The following is a 15493-nucleotide window of genomic DNA, read 5'->3' as shown; positions in this document are numbered from 1 at the left end:
AAACTTGTAGGTTTTGGGGCTTTTTTTCTTTAAAAACTGGAGGCGGGCCCAAGCTTCAAAGGCTGTGCCCGCCTGCGGGGCTGGGGGCCGCGTGCCCCCCACAGAAGCTCCGGCAGCTCTTCGCCTACATTAGCTGCACCCGCCGGGACGTGAAGCGGCGGGCGGGTGCGGACGGGGACTCTGCCTCCGGGCAGCGCGGGAGGCAGCACTGACCAGGCCCCCGGGCGCGGCGGGCTCCTCCTCCCACAGCCCCTCTACGCGGGTGCCCCGAAAGGCGAACGGTCCGCCCGGGCTCTCCGGCACCGCGCCACACGCACCTGCGTCTAGGAGCTCCTCCCAAAAACTGCGGGCCCTTCTGTACGCAGCGCTCCTCTCGGCCCCTGCGCGAGTGCAGGCGGCCCCCACCGGCGGGAGCAGCGGCCCCTCCTCGGCCGCCAGCGCCCGTACCCCACCGCACCCGCCTCATTGGGATGCGCTGCCGGCACCGGGTTGCGCCCGTCGCGCACGCGCACTGAGCCGGCCGTTAAAACTCACTGCGCCATCGCCGCCGGAAAACCCCTGCCCGGGGAGGGAGCGGCCGCCACGGGCGCGTCGAAAAGAGGCGGGGGTCGCGCCCGTGGCTGTAGGTCGCCTGCCGTCCTGCGGGGACTGGAAACTTCTCGTCCCCTCGCCCCATCCCTGCCTCGCGATCGGATGCGCCGCAGCCGGGCCGCCGCCATTTCCAGAAAGTTCCAGTGGCCGCGGCCAAAAGGAGCGCGGCCGCCCGGGCGCGTGCGCACTGCTCGCCTCCCCCCGCCCCTGGCACCCTGCGAGCCCGTTATTCCCCTTCGCACAACGGCAAGGAGCCGGGCCGAGGCGCACCCGTGCCGTTCTCCCTCGGGACGGGGACCGGACCGGTGCAGTCACGTTACCGCCCCCCCGCGCCTTTCCCTCCCCAACCACTGCCCGAGCGCTGTAACGTTCGCGGTAGCGCGTGCCCGCCCGTGCCCTGTGCGAGAGCCACGTGGGCGGGGCGCGGCCAATGGGAGCTCCGCGGAGCCCTGCTCCGGCAGCGGCGCTGGGGAAGGGGGGGGCGGTGGAAGGGGGAGGGGAGCGGCAACGGCAGCGCAGGGGGAGAGGGAGGGTGGGAGGGGGAGAGCAGGCGGGGGGAGGAGGAGGAGCGGTGTTTCCAAACCCGACAGCCACAGCGGCCGGAGCCGGGGCTGAGCCTGAGCCCCCGGGCACCGCCGGTGGCGGCGGGCAGCACCCGCTCCCCTGTCGGATCCCCGCGGCCGCGCCGCCACGGAGAGAGGAGAAGGGAAGCGGCGGGAGGAGGACGCGTCCCGCCGCCGGGTCCCGGGAGAAGGTAAGGACCGGAGTGCATCTCCCCACCCCTTCCCGGTGCGCGGCGGGGACCCCCGATCCCACCCGTCGCCGCGGTGCCCGCGCCCGCGGGGTGCCGCCCCCCTGTCTCCGAACGGCGGGCAGTGGAGCGGCCGGGGAGCCCTCACCCGGTGCCCGCCTTGGGGGGTGTAACCGCTGCCCTGCCCTCCCGGGCAGCGGGCACCTCGCCTCCCCCGCCCGGCGGGGCGGCGGGCCTGTCGCCGCGCTGCCCTGCGCGGGGGGCACGGCGGCGGCGGGCAGCGGCTCTCCGCTGTCAGCCTGTCAGCGCGGCGGCGGGAGCCATGGCCGCCGCTGTCACCGTCTGGCGGCCGCGCCTCTCGCCCGCCGAGCCCAGCCCCTGCCCCGCCGTCCGGCGGGGGGCTCGCTTGTGGCCGGGGGGCGGTGGCGGGGGCCGGGGCAGCGATTGCCGCGGGCGGCACGGCCGGGGCTGCGGGGAAGGAGGCGGGGGCTGCACGGGCGGCCGGGGCGCGGGGTGCCGGGCGCGGCATGGCGGTGTACACACACCACACACACACACATACGCCCCGCCTCCGTTTCGGGAATTTCGGCAGCTCCCTTGCAGCCTCGGGAGTTGCTCCGCCGATTTCGGCCGTGCCGCCCCGCCGGGGTGACCTGCCCTCGTCAAATCTAGACCCGGGTGAGGCGTTTCTGCGGTCTTCCGTTAAACGCTGAAGGGTGCCTGGTTGTTTTGCAGAATAACGCGTTCAGCTGCCTGGTCTGTCAGTACAAGGCAGCCGGCGCTGAGGTGGAGCACAGTAACTCACACGGCACAGGTGACACTCGGCAACAAAGGAAGGACAAGAAATGAGAGAATGCCAGGCTCAGTTGCACGGTTCTTCACGCTAGTTCTAGCCTAACTCTCTAGGTACCATTCTTAATATTCAGTATTTTTTTTTAAGAACTGAGTAGGTGATAAGAAATGAAAGTTGTTTTTTTTTTAAATTTAAACTCACAAATAAAATGAGTAGTTTAATATCAGTATTATCAGCTAGAGAAATTATCAGCTGTGGAAATTATCTTGATGCCGTTGCTGTGTTCTGTGCCTTTCTTCTGTGGGCCGTGTGATTTGGAGGAAGATCTGTATTTTATACCTCTGAATTAGAAGATCGTTCGTGGGATAAAACGGCGCTTTAATGAAGACAAGTAAATTGTGATGCTTGTAGGAACAAAAAGCTATCAGACAGATATGGAACAGTCCAAATAGACTTGTGTTCCAGGAAAGAAATGTTTAATCTTGGAACACTAGGAAAGGGTGAGATCATCATGTCTATAAGAAATCATTAACTTTTATTAAAATAATTTGGTGTTATTGACCTGTCATGATTTGGAGGTAGGGGTCACTTCTACTCTCTAGTTTTGAAGCAGCAAGGGTTTGGACGTTTTTCAGTATGCAAGTTGATGGAGCTTGGTTGTCCTCACATCTTAGTTACTCTAGGACCTCATGTCTAGGTTACCCTAGGGGCATGGTGAGCTACCCACAGGTGCTGTGCAGCTGCAAATAGCTAAGCATCTTGTGCTTTCTTTCCTTCTTCCACTGTAATCTTCTGTAATGCAGTGGGTAAGAGTCCCCAGAGTAACAGATCTTCAGAATGATGTGAGACATCAGGGCATTTCACCTGTTCGTATTATTTGAGGCGTGTGCAGATGCTGGATGTCATTTGCTTTTCTTCATTCTTTACGTGGAAACTCACACTCTCAGCTAACCTTGTGACTTGATCAGCTGGGGACCTTAATCTCACCCTGTGTGAATTCAGTAGGTTTATGTGCAAGCTTGAAAAACTGTATGTTCAAATAAAATTGCAGGGTTTGAGGTATAGCAGAATACTTTATTGGGAAGGTAATGGAAAACCCATTGACTATCTGTGTCTTTGGTGTGCCCCCCCCCCCCCCCCCCCCCCCCCCCCCCCCAATACGTCTGCTTTTCTGTACGTGTCTTGTGAGCTAAAATGTCAAGGAGTGCTAATGTTTTTCTCAGCACCCAGAGGAGTATGGTGGCATTCTTGTGGTGGTGTCAGTTTTTTGGTGTATGGTATGTGAGTCCCTCTTCAGATTTCCTGGCTTTTCTCTAGTCATCACTGAGTGCAGACAGTTGATCAGAGAGCCTTTGGTTCTGTCGCAAAGACAACAGCTCAGTCTTTCAGATATAAGGATTTCTGCCTTTCCATTGCCATCTCTTTGCATGTTTTTCTCCCACCCAGAGGATTATGCAAAATTATTTGTGAACTCTGGGATACTACAGACAGCAAAGCTTAGGACAGATGTTGTGTAAAAAAGCAAGCTCTGTGCAACAAACTAAATTCATTTACGGTTTCTTCCAGCAGGCTTGCTCGATAGGTAAGTTCTTTGAGGAAAAGGTCTTTTAATAAGCAGGCTGAGTGAGTGCTTGTATGAAGCTTCAATGTCTGGCATTACTTGCAGGGGGTGCTACTACATTACCACTTACCTTAGGATTAAAAGCACAAACTGAAAATCGAATATCTATATTTATTAAATTAGAGGTCATCAATCATAGTCTCAAGCAGCAGCTTCTTTCTGCTTTAGGTGTCTCTTTAAATTGCTACAAAACCCATAAACTGTTGCAGCTTTAACTTAACCAGATGGAAAACTCTGGATATCCTTTTAGCGGAAATACTGGCACCTAGAAGTGGCTGAGCTAGAACTTCTTCCTCAATATTGGGCATACAGGCATATGAAAACAAATCCTTTTTTTTGAAGTGATTTGACATGTTTAGATGATCTTAGGCTGATGAAATTGTCTGGAAGACTAGCACAGTTGGTCTTCTTTAAAACTGGAAAAAACTATTGATCACAGAATATGTAATGATTAACCTGCTACCGCACTGTTAATACGCACAGTTAGAACAACTTACTTTTGACAAATTTGATCTTATCTTATAAAGAGGTGGGCTGGACATGAATGTTTGGTGTTTCTTCTCTTCCATGTTCTATTGCAGATGGAGTAGTATAAATGTTGGTTGGTCATTTAGTCTCCAGATCAGACTATTTTTTTTTTAACTGAATCATTAGACTCTACTTAGACTCTAGCGACAGATGGTATGAAATAAATATTAGCACAAACTCTATCTTGCATTTTGTGTTATGACACTGAATAGTTTTATTAATAGAGTAACAGAAGTCGGAGCCCTGCTAACATCTTTAGTTTTTTCCTTACCAGTTCATTATTATTCCAGAACCTAGAAAAGTCTTAGAAAGTTCCTCCATAAGTTTATGGAGCCATACTTTGTAGCTTACCTATGCAGTTAAGGACCTTTATTGCCACCTTGCATAAAATGTAAACATTTACTGAAAGAGGGACTTCAAGCTGTTGAGAGTATGCCTTTGTCTTGGCATATTTTGAGTTATCTCCCTGGATCTGATGAAGCATCCTTCTATCTGCTGCAACTGCTTTTATCTTTAGCAAGCAACAAATGAATAAACTTTCCCCGGTTTCATGGCTGCTACTCAGAGTGCTCTAGGTAGTGATAATGTTGCAAGAGGGTTAGTTTCACACTGGTTTATGCTAAGAAAAGCCCATTAGCAATGTTAGAGATGCAATTATGAGCATTATTAGAGGCAAAAGTAAAAATGCAAGCCAAGGAGGAAGACTTCAGGTATTTTCTTCCCTGCCCCTGTCAAGTGCTTTCCACTTGCTGGTAGCCTGGTGGAGATAGAGAGTATTGGAACAACTTTCTTCTTATCCTATGTCTTGCATTCATGAGGCTGGAAAACAGCAGAGGTAGAAAGCACTTTTTTTGCCCCCCTCTGAGCTTCAGAATGTATTAAATGCAACAGAAACCAAATAACACTTTGTGTTTCCAGGAGTATTGTTGTGGTAGGAGTCTTAGAAAGTTCAATTGCTTGATGACAGCAGAAATGAGCTTGCTTACCTGAAGACATTTCCTATAGTTTCCCTTCTCTTTCAAAGCCTTTTGTATTAGTCCTACTTAATAGGTGTCTGGCTTTTCAAGCCTTTGAAGGTTTGATAGATAGCTTCCCTAGCCAGTTTGTGGAAATACCTTGCCCTTGTTTATGTTTGCTTCAAGATTGTATGCAACAAAGAATGCTAACGGAGAGAAATCAGCTTTCTGTGGTGCTGTACACTGTACAGAAACCTACTAATCTGGGTTCTTACTACTAGTTCACTGAAAAAGGGAAAATGGAAAGTTCCGTTAGTGAGACTCTCTTTCTAGAGTGGGCAATGTTAATCCATTCGTCTTCTAACTTCGAGAAGGGACAGGTGTCTTGACAACTGTATTAAGTTTTTTAAATGAATGAAAAAATACTGTCTTTTGTCTTGAAAATAACTGGTTCTTTTCTTTCCAGTCCCTTCAATTCTCCAGAAGACACAGTAAAACATTAATGAGGGTTAATTGCAGTATTCACTGTAGTTTTACAGCCCTGAATAGTTACACTTGTATGCAAACAGTATTCTGGTTATTCTTTGTTCTCTGTTTCCACTCCATCTGTTCCCTCGCTATCTCTTTTCCGGAAAGAAAAAATATTTTTCTGTAAAGGAACTGGCATCTGCTTTTGTTCAGTTACTTTGGTGGTATGTGGTGATGGCCAAGAGGTGGCAATAAAGACTGTTGAATATTTTGCTTATCTTCACAATTTAGCCAGAACAAAAACTTCAGTTATCCAGTTGGGGACCTGTAAGTAAGCTTAGTCAGAGGCTTGCTTTTTTTCCCTGCATCTGCTGTTTTAGGTCTTACTCATGAACAGTCATACTTGAGCACACACACACCACTCATGGTGGATCCTGCTACAGTTGAAGGACTGTGAGTAGGTGTTGGCAGTTCATCTGCTTTTAGTGGTTATGTTCCTTCTGGAAGTGCTGTAGATAAGTTGTTGGTTTTCTTGTTTTTTTAGGTTGGCAAATTATCATTACCTTATGGAGGTTTAAATAGAAATTACTGAGGTTCTAGTAATGATGTACACAGTAGATTTGAAATCTCTTGTCTTGCAGATCTTTAGAAGGTTTCCAGAGGGAATGTAGATTCCTGTAGAAGGAATTTAAAGTTAATTGGCAATAGGCTTGCTTATCTTTAGTTTGGCAAAGCACTGATAGAAGAGCTTTTAAGTTTTTCTTTGGTAGGCACTGTGCTAATGGAATAGTCTTTCTTAGTTGACAAATATCTACTTAGCTACATCTTTAAGTAATAAGCAGAACATCAAAACTGAAGCTTACAACTCCACTTCTCCATTTAGTTTAATGGGAGTATCATATTATGCTAAACATCTATGCAGGTGCTTCCTTTGAACCCCTAGCTCATCCTAAAAAAAACTCAAGAGGAAGCACCTGTGAACATATAAGTTTTTTAGACTTGTAGATTAAAAGGGAGGACTAATGGATTTTGCAGTTAAGTGTCTTTGACTCCTGAGAGCCAGAGTTCTTGGGCAAGCATGACTCACTCTTTTCTTTCCCAGAATAGGTTTCCTCTATATAGGATCACGAATCTCCTTTATTTTGAGAGGCTATCCAGAATAAAGGGAGATCCCTTCAGGCACTCTGGAAGCTTATGTATGTCTGATTCTCAGAGTAAAGAGGTGAGGTTGTTTTTCCATGTAAACGTTTATTTCGACAGCTAGGTATGTCCCTCAGTAGGAATATGATGTTTGCATTCTATGCAGCTGTCTTAATGATATGATTTGAGTATGACATCAGTACTCACAAGCTACACAGGTTATTCTAGCCACCTGTGTAAGTCTTTGTTGGAATAAATGCTGTCCTGACTACATAGCATAAGTTGCTGGAGAATACAGAAGACTTAACCCTTTTCATATACTGAACATATCAGTAGGAGAGACCTACCAGTAGACATGCTGCTGCTGAGGTAAAGAACATCTGCATTTCTAATTCATGGAACAGAATCATAGACTAGTTGAGATTAGAAGGCACCTCTGGAGGTCATCTAGTCCACCCCTCTGCTCAGAGCAGGGTCCGCTAGAGCAGACTGCTTATAGGCATGACCAGTTGAACTTGGAATTCACCCTAATAGTGTGAGTAACATTTTACTAAGTTCTGATCTTAGTCTGTTGGGATTCCTTGCTGAGCTTATTGCTGAAGGCTTGATAAATTGTAAAACTGTCAAACTTTTGTCTTTCAAATGTGGAATAGAAATTTTTTTCAGTTGTTGTAGGTAATGTGTTTTTCCTGGCTAATTTAGTTTTTAATAGTCAAAGGATGCATTCTTCTTGTACTGCCTGTGTGTGGTAGTCTTGTAAAGCTGTGGTGCATTCTACTAAGTTCTGCTATACAGATGCTTAATGAAGTCCTTTTTTTTTTTTCATTTAAATGACTAATTACCTGGTTGCATAAATAAGACTTCTTTGCACTTTGTCTCACTTATTACAAATGCAGTTTCTGATATTTATTTTTTAAGAAATAAAAGACAAATACATATATGTCTTCTCTACGTTATTTGTACTAGAACTTACTTCAAGAAAGTCTCTTCCGGTGCCGGCAGCTCAGAGTAAGCTTGTGAGAAACTGAAAGTGAAACGACCTTATTTTCTACTGAGGAAGGAGAAATACGAAAAGTAGCTAAAGCATGAATATTAGTAAGGGCATTTCTTCAGAAATTATCATTTGAATATTGATAACATCTGAAAAGAAACTTAATATTTTTGACCTTGCAGAATTCCTTTCAAGGAGAGAAAAAATTATTTATTCAGCCAGTTGTATTTGTACCCTCATCGTTCTGTTTGTTTCTTTCCAGTGCTTCTTTGCAGAACAGCCAGCTGTATGTAAAAACAATAATGCTAGTATCTTCCATGAAAACACAAAGGGTTAATCTGAGAGTAGAGAAATGCATTTGAGAATAAGACAATACTGACAAACATCCTTCAGGTTCATCTTGAATTCTGGCACCGGTTGCAGATCCTTACTGGCCCACGTGGAGGAATGCTGTCAAAATGGTATATGTGGTTCAGAAAGGCTGATGCCCCCTGTCACTATGGAAGCCATTCCTGCCCAGCTGATATGGGGGTCAGGGTCTGACTTCTGGAAGGCAGGTTTATCACCATTTTCGGGAGGGGTAGAGCTTTTTTTTGTTTGTTTCTGTTTGTTTATAATGCCAGGAGATAACCCTATTCTTAAACGTTCATTTCTTACATCTTGTCCCTCCCAATTTGGGGCAGGGGATGCGTACCTCTACGCATAAAAAGAAACTTCAACACAAGCCTCTCAGAATCAGAGAGGATTTTCTGCTTTTGAATAATTCCTAAGCATTCTCTGATAAAACTGTCATCTGGTTTATGTGATGCAAGTTCCACAAACTTTCAGCTTTGGTAATTTAAGCTGTTTAAATTAAAAATAGTTTTGTCATAAAATATTAATTTAAATGCTTTGAATGCAGAACTTTTCTTGGGTATTAAGAGGAAATTATATGAGAAAATGGATAGTGGTGATAGAATGATCTACCTTTTTTGCAAGATAATACTGGCTTATTGATGAAGATTCTGTGATTCTTGTACAATCTGGGATGTCATTGGGATATCAAATGTCCTACTGTTTTATGCTTTTCTAGAAAAACAAGCATTTTTTCCAATCCTGTTGTGAAAATTATTAATTACTTAAGACTATGGTTTTGCAAGTTCTTTTGTAATATATGTATCCAGTCCACATGCTTCACTATTAAGCAGGTCCACAGCCCTTAAGACTTCTCTGAAATAATGGATAATTCTGTAATCTTAAGCTGGTAGGACTTCTGTTCTGAAAGTTTATTCTGAATATAAATATATGTACAATTGAGGTGTAAATCAGAGAGTGAGTACCTATTGTAAAGACAGTTCCTTGGCCATGTGTATTTCTTTTACTAAACAACTAACATTTAGGATTTCAGACTTGTGAAACTATTTCTGTTCAAAAATAAAAGTGAAGAAATCGTAGTAATTGATCTTACTTTTTCTTCCTTCAGGTACCTTCTCATTCGATGCTTCACTGTTTCAGCTGTCTGTTTATATCAAATCTTCTTTTTGGGTTCCCTGTTGCAAAGCACCATCCTCCCCATTTGCCAGTTTTCAGGGTTGCGAGTTTTGGCCATGCTTGTCAACATTGTTTTTCACCCTAAACAACATTATGTAAACAAAGTAATTCCCATAGCTTTTTTTTTTTAAGTTAGGAAGGCATTCAGTGTCCTAGGAGATGTTCAAGAGTCAAATGGGAAAGAATTCATCCCCTCCCTACTACTTTTGTTTCATACCTTTTCTCAGCACCTTACAGGGTCTTTGGGAGGCAGTCTCGTGGTGTCATCTTTTGGATGGGGCTTGATGCAGATGGGTTTACCCGGGTTTTGTGTCCATGAATCTAACTGATTCTCTGAGAGTGTCTCGTCCTTTGAAAATGACACTTTTTGGACACTTGGACTTGAATATTTAGTATACTACTGTAAGGTGTTAAAGTAGAAGTAGAGCCTAGCACACTCATTTTCTTCAGTTCTTCCATGTTCAGTTATCTATGTGGAAGAACATTAAAGGTCATTTATAGATAGCTGGGATCCTTTTGTTTCTCTTCCTGTGTTATGTTCTGTTAATAATCTTTAGCTCTTACATGCCAAGCAAGACTAGATTGTTTGGCATAGCACCTGCAAGGATATTTTAACAAAATGTTAGTTTTTATGATTTTTCAGTGCCTTGGCAAGACATAAACAGTAATTAATTCCACATGAGCTTAGAAGTCCGATCCCAACAAACTGAAATAATCTGAAAAATAAAGTCCGTAATGTGTTATGGGTATGGCAAATTGATCAAACTCTTGACGTCATTATTTCTGTGAACTTAAGTCATCATCTGTAAAATGAAGGAAATAACGCATTCTCATCTTTCAGCAATACTGTGAAAATAAATTAATGTCTGTGAAGGAAGGGGGAGCCTAGACCTTATTATTCCCAGTTTCGATTTATGGATAGTAAGTTCTATGGTGTTGTCCAGGATAGGTCCTCCTTTTTATTTAGGATGTTTTTTAAAATTTAAAAAAAAAAAAGTGTTGTAGATATTTCCTCTTTTTAAGAAGGTGGAAATCAAGGTACACTGAAATAGCAGGGAATTATGGTATTAGTGACAAAGAGATTCTCTGAAAGTAAGTGAAGTCACTTGCTACGTGTGTTTCTGGTCAGTGGTTCCTCAGAACTTCACCAAGTTGTCAAAAAAATTTCACACAGCAACAGAAGCAAGTTTCTTCAATTACTATGAGAAATTGCCTTTGCCAGTAGTAAAAATTATGACAAAACGTTGAAGTCCACTTTTTGTATTGAGTGCTACTTAAACATTTCAGCAGGAGCATTAGGGCTAAACTAGCTTAAAAGGAATGTTCAGCAAATGAATATTTTGCTTGATCATGTCGAAGGAAGTGTAAATAAAATCCGAGTTGTAAGATACCCTAAAAGTCTCGTTTGTTTTGTCTTGTTTTGTTTTTACTTTTGGAAGCAAATCAGTGCCAATGTGTTGGTTTCATTCTGACAGGTAGACTTTTGAGTTTTAATTAGAAGTGTGTGAGATGAGATACATCCAAGGCTACTCCAACAGGAGTTTTAGTCCTTACTTGGTTGATGTTTATTATAAGTGTAGTTGCAAGAAAACATTACAGAAAGAAGTGCAGGTCTATTTCTAAAGATGAGCTGTGACATGAAAGAGGAGCAATCTCTTGCTCAGATACAGCTGTTATTGAAGCATGATCTATCTGTAATTTGTAAACCAGTAGTAACTTTAAAATTCAAGTCAATCCATGCAACAAATCTCAAAGGTATGTTGGGGTGTGGGATTTTCAATCAGGGAATAAGGTTTTGTAAATTAAATTTTGTAAATTAAATTTTTCTTGTTCCATAGTGTGCTGCTTGTAAAACTCCGCTGCAGGATTTATAGGTGCCTACAGTTAGTCAAGAATAGGAAGGTCTGTTTTTTCCATGGTTTCTTTTACCACTTTTTTCCTGCTCAAGTAACAAACTCAACCTGGTCTATGTAAGGTACAAGGACAGATGAAAATGTCTGACTGACTAGATAACTGAGGGACTTAGATGACCTCCAGATGTCCCTTAACCTCAGCTATTCTTTAATTCTATGAGAGATGAAGTTCTTGTGTTCTGTGGTAAGCATGTGTTTAGTTTAAAAAAAAAAAAAAAAAGCCTTACAAAAACTCAATCAGAAAACTCCAGATTCAGCCATGCTCTTTAATAGAGCTTATTTGTTAGAAAGAAGCTGACAAGTCTAGGTGCTGCTATTAGCATGGAGAATAAATTGAAGAGTATTGTGAAATCTGTGGAACTTGACACTTGAAACCAAGCACAGGTAAACTCAGGCACTTAAATTAGGGATTTGAAGGCATTCTGGGTAGGAGCCCAAGGTCCTACGTAGGCAAGTGCAACAAAAGCCCTGCAAAGAGTCTCATTTGTTTTCTTCATAGGAAAGAGTTGTATGTCATCTCATTTTTTGCTCTTCCTAGTAGAAATTCCTAGACTATGAGATACGTTCTTTATTTTGGTAGGAAGTAGTGGTGAGTTCCAGCTGAAGTATTGGAAAATCTTTCTTGCTGCCTGAGTGTCAGCTGTTTTTTAAGGGACTTCATCCTAGCCCTGTGTAGTGTAGTCTGGCACGCGGTGAGTAGGTACTTCAGAGTATATTAAAAGCTGTTCTGGAGATTATGAGTAGTCACTGCCCATTCCTATTTCACTGTTCCAAGGACACCTTTATAAAATGGGGTTCAAATATTTTCTTTTTCTTATTACAGAAAGATTTGTGCAATCCTTATATGTTTGGATCTCAAGTATCTAAACACTTCAAATTAAAATATAGAAATACTGTCTGGTACGACAACGCGTCTAGTAGTCCATTCCATATGTTAGCTCCAATCTGAGGAGTCTTTGAAATACACATATCCAAGTCACCTCATGGCATATATTTCTAAAAGGTGCGTTTATGTTAGGCTGATGTTTTCTTTTCTTTGATTTTTAGTGTATCATCTACAATCTGGTAAGGAGAATTGCTACAGGGGAGGGGTAAGGCACTTTTTCTGAGGTTGTGCAATAGGTATAGCAAAGAAAGGAGTAGAACTGATCTCACTGTTGCCCGTTTTAGCCACAGAGTCACCTCAAGTATTGTGCAAATCTTAAAGGAAAATTGTAATAAAAAGAATTCCTCACTTCTGGACCAAAAGTGTTTTGACATATTTTATCGTCAAATGCTGTGAAATCTGCCAAACTTGTGACTCATGTCCGTGCTGGGTACTACATTTGCACTTAATACCGCAACAGACTGTTGCCTTAGGCACCATTAGTTTGAGACTGTGTTAGAGCTCCATTCTTTCATCATAACTCTGACACTGGAATCTGCTTGGACTGAACTGTCGCAATCATGTGTGAAAAGACCTTGTGAATATTTTCCAAATAAAAATGTTCTTCTCACCTTTCATCTGTAAAAGCCACTGCATGTATCATTCAGGCACTGTTCTCTCCAACACACTAAATTGGTGTGCTACTTAAAGCCAGTAGTATTTAGTGATTTGTTTGCTGGTTAGTGCTAGAGAACTGAATAGCAAGTACAATGAGACACTATGGAGCGTGGGACAAAAAGTGCCTGGTAGATTGTTCTGTTCATTGTATTTGATGGTATTTTAGTGCACACCACATACAGGAAGCGGTGATGGTAAAAAAATTTAGTCTTAAATAGTATAACATATGCAGATAGCCTCTTATTTAATCTTTTCTTATCCAAAATGTGTTTTCCTTTAAGCTTGTAAAGGACAGCATGCTTCTAGCCTGCAGCAGGAGGCAGGCTTGCCAGTAGGGATGTACTTCAGTGTACGTTTAGTCCATTGTAGCTGCATATGTGTAATGTATTACCAGCTTTTGGAAAAATTGCCTTACTATATAGATCACATACCTACTCAGCTTTGACTTTAGCACCTTGGGAGTTAAGTTGCTCAGTAGTCCTACTTAGCAGTAATATGCAGCTACTTTCTAGGGTGCTTGACTCCAGCAGCACCCTTGGTTGCTAAATGTTTGGGAGGAAGTATTTTTGTTTGTTTGTTTTGTTTTGTGATCCATGTAACTTTGTTTTCATAGGACTTTGCACCAGAAACCTAAAACTGTTTTTGCTCAAATGAAGCCTTCAATAGCCCTTTCATTGTCTGCATCTCAAAGATCAAATAAACTGCTGCAATGATTATAGAATAGCTGTGTTTATATAGTCCTCTGCAATGAAGACCTTGGTACAAAGACTAATATTTTTGTGGCTACAGTCACTCTGAAATTTTGAAATTTCAGAACAGTATTTTGTATAAAGTTCTAATCAGTTTTTTTTACGTAGGCTGTGCTTTACTAATCAAAGGGCAGTTTTTTGTGGCAGGCTTGCATCTTTTTCTATTGAAGGAGAAAAATGCTTGACCATCTTTTGGAGGAATCTTCTTTCACTTCACTGAAGGGAACTCTATTTCAGAGCATAGTTCAGGGAAATGTTTCTTGACTGGTTGATCTTGATTTCTACCCTCCCTCCCCAAAATTTGCTAACTTTCAAGTGATCAGAGAATATACAAATTGTGAAAATGTCGCAGTATGCTTTTATGTGAAATTATAACTTTCATCTGGAAGATGTTCTTTCATATACCTTGTTTTGGGATCTGAACCTTCTCTGTTATTGCAAAGAACTAAAAAAGGTAGGATAGGAGTGGGAGGTGTAATTGGCTATGTGAAGAAAATGGACAGAGGAGTGGGATGGGAAGAGGCAGAAAAGGATAAGGTGAGTGGAACCAGCGGAACACTGTGTCTGGGTCTATAGTTCCCCTTCTGGCGCTTCCTTAAAGTGGATCTGACTTCCGTCATCTTTTTTTGTACCTTTTCTCCTCTGCTTTCTTCCTGGCTTTATTTCCAGTACTGTTACTGTCTCCAGACAAGGCTGCTCAAAAGATGTTTCTTACAGTGTCTGCCTCCTGCTTGCTGTATTTATTGGTTCTGATGTGAAGTCCAGTTACAATAAGCCTGATGGAGCTTACTAGGTTTGAAACACTGAACCATACACCACTTCCCTCCTTAAGCTCAGAAGGGTATAGGATTCCCTAGTCCAGCTCTTGTGCTAGTGGCAAATATGTTACATGCTCTGGGCAATGTCCTATCCTTTGCCTTAATTTTGGCATTCTCATGAGACATCAGCAGTGTTTAAGACTTCATTTCTACAAGTATATCTGTTCAAGGAGTTAATGGAAAACTGACCACAGCAGTAAGCTTGTCATTCTCCATTAAAACTAAAATGAGATGCAACGCTTGTGCTTTTTTACAGGGCCACAGGAATGGCAGACTTGAGAATTTTGTGTTCCACATTCTGGGGAAAAAAATTGTTGGGTGTTGATTGTGGAGTCTCCTGTGCTTTCCTCCCAAGCACAATCCCTTCTTGCATGTCTTCTCAAGTTTCTCATTCTACTATTTGCTCATCAGTCATTCTCTCATGTAGCTAATCTGAAGCTTTACTCCTTATTAGGCATACTTCTATGTGGGAAATATCAGGTAAAAATACAGCTGTTCTTTTCATACACGTGGTGTTTAACTTCCTAAGCCGGAAAAGCCCAGCTGTATACTACGGGACTTCCTTACCCTCCTGCTGCATGTTGTGTATTTGCATACTCAGACCTGAATGGTCTCCTTCCCCACACTCCCAAGCTCCTTGTCTTGTGCCTCTTAGCATGTCCCCAACCCCTAACCAAAATATCCTAAATAATCTCTCGTTCCATCTCAAGCCCTTCTTTCTTATTGGACACTGTAGGTGAAAAGGTAGATGCTGATCTGGTGACACGTGCTTTGCAATCTGACCAAGAGCTGTTCATTGCATAGCAGTAGGTCACGGTTGAGGTAATTATCTGTATAGAGGCACTGACTTCTGTAAGAAGAAGAAAATTGACAATGCTGCTACATGCCCCATCACAATGTTTCATGTATCACTAGTAACGCTGGAGTTTGTTAACCTCTCTTTTGGAAAGAAATCACTTCTTTTAAGCTGTTTGCTGAAGGATGCTTTTATTGTGAAATAAAATTAAGTAATTTGCACTTTCCTGATGAGAATAAAAAAGAACCCAAAGAGCGTTAAATTTAGTTAATTGAACATCTTTTTTTTTTGCTAATATCTTTTTG

At 43.1% G+C, this 15493-nt stretch overlaps 1 protein-coding gene across 1 annotated transcript in view; it reads left to right on the top strand.

The window, feature by feature from the left end:
• The first annotated feature begins 1146 nt into the window (after nt 1-1146).
• The window catches only part of ANKRD12 (ankyrin repeat domain 12), a 71007-nt gene continuing 56660 nt past the window's right edge, over nt 1147-15493 (top strand). Inside the window, 1 exon segment of the mRNA XM_068396691.1 lies at nt 1147-1345. The gene's annotated coding sequence lies outside the window, so the exon portion shown is untranslated.

Source organism: Nyctibius grandis, chromosome 3 (genome assembly GCF_013368605.1).
Source record: "Nyctibius grandis isolate bNycGra1 chromosome 3, bNycGra1.pri, whole genome shotgun sequence".
Lineage (NCBI taxonomy): Eukaryota > Metazoa > Chordata > Aves > Nyctibiiformes > Nyctibiidae > Nyctibius > Nyctibius grandis.
This window is presented reverse-complemented; position numbering and strand designations above follow the sequence as displayed.